This window comes from Babylonia areolata, chromosome 13 (assembly GCF_041734735.1).
Source record: "Babylonia areolata isolate BAREFJ2019XMU chromosome 13, ASM4173473v1, whole genome shotgun sequence".
NCBI lineage: Eukaryota > Metazoa > Mollusca > Gastropoda > Neogastropoda > Buccinidae > Babylonia > Babylonia areolata.
Genome location: NC_134888.1, coordinates 30,228,331 through 30,229,329, shown reverse-complemented (window position 1 = coordinate 30,229,329; position 999 = coordinate 30,228,331). Strand labels below are relative to the sequence as shown.

Sequence of the window (999 nt, the reverse complement as noted above, 5' to 3'; positions counted from 1 at the left end):
GTGACACTCTCACTGTGGTTGATGTGACGTCACCTTACCCAAAATCTCGCACTGGTTGATGTGACGTCACATATACTGTGGCTGATGTGACGTCACTTCACCCAGCATCCCACAAGCACGCACACTCTCACTCACAAACACACACACACACTGGTGCGCACGCACTCACGCGCACACACACGCGCACACACACACACACACACACAGACAAATATTCCCTCACATACACACATACACACACACCATATACGATTCAAGTCTTTATTGGTTTCAACGCCGTGTTCAGTTTAACGATACAGGTTCACCGAAGAGGGAAATAAACTTGTCATATAACACAAACCATATGGAAACTTCAACCAGCCGACGGTTCAGTTAATTCATAATTCAATATAACATAGCAAACAATATGGAATTTTCTGGCAAGCCAACCAGTAAGTAATTCATAAATCAGTCTGAAATAACTAACCATACTGAAACTCATATTTCCAACAAGTACGATACCAAATCCAACATGTTCTTCACTTTCAATGTCCTTGTCACCTTGATCGCCTGACATTTGGCTTATTCTAGCAGATCTGAACTTTTATTTTACAGAGTTGTGCCTCATAGAATGTTTTGGGTTTTTTTTTTAAGTTCCTTAAAAAATTGTCCTTGGTGTGTCCTGTTTCACCCTCGCTGTGACAGCTGACTGACGGACTCGTTGAGATTCAGATCCTAAAAACAAAGAGCAAAATGTTTATATGTTTCATTATGGTTCCGAAAAATTCTGTTATGTAAAGCTAAGTATCTGTGTATCCAAAATGCTACTGGGTTCAAACCCTGAAAAAGTATTCACTATCATTCATGAAACAAGTTATATAATCACTGCCATGAGTGGAACACATGAATATCTACGGGGTTAAACCAAAGGTAAAAAAAAACAACAACACCACAATGAATGGAACGTATAAAGATCAACTGGGTAAAACAAAAGTTTAAAAACATTGCACTGAGTGAAAC

At 39.2% G+C, this 999-nt stretch overlaps 1 protein-coding gene across 2 annotated transcripts in view; it reads right to left on the bottom strand.

Annotated features, from left to right (window-relative positions):
- Positions 1 to 247: 247 nt before the first annotated feature.
- Positions 248 to 999, bottom strand: part of LOC143289201 (uncharacterized) — a 35,133-nt gene continuing 34,381 nt past the window's right edge. For both annotated transcript variants that reach the window (XM_076598140.1, XM_076598141.1), the window contains one exon: positions 248 to 714. The gene's annotated coding sequence lies outside the window, so the exon portion shown is untranslated. The remainder of the gene's footprint in view (positions 715 to 999) is intronic.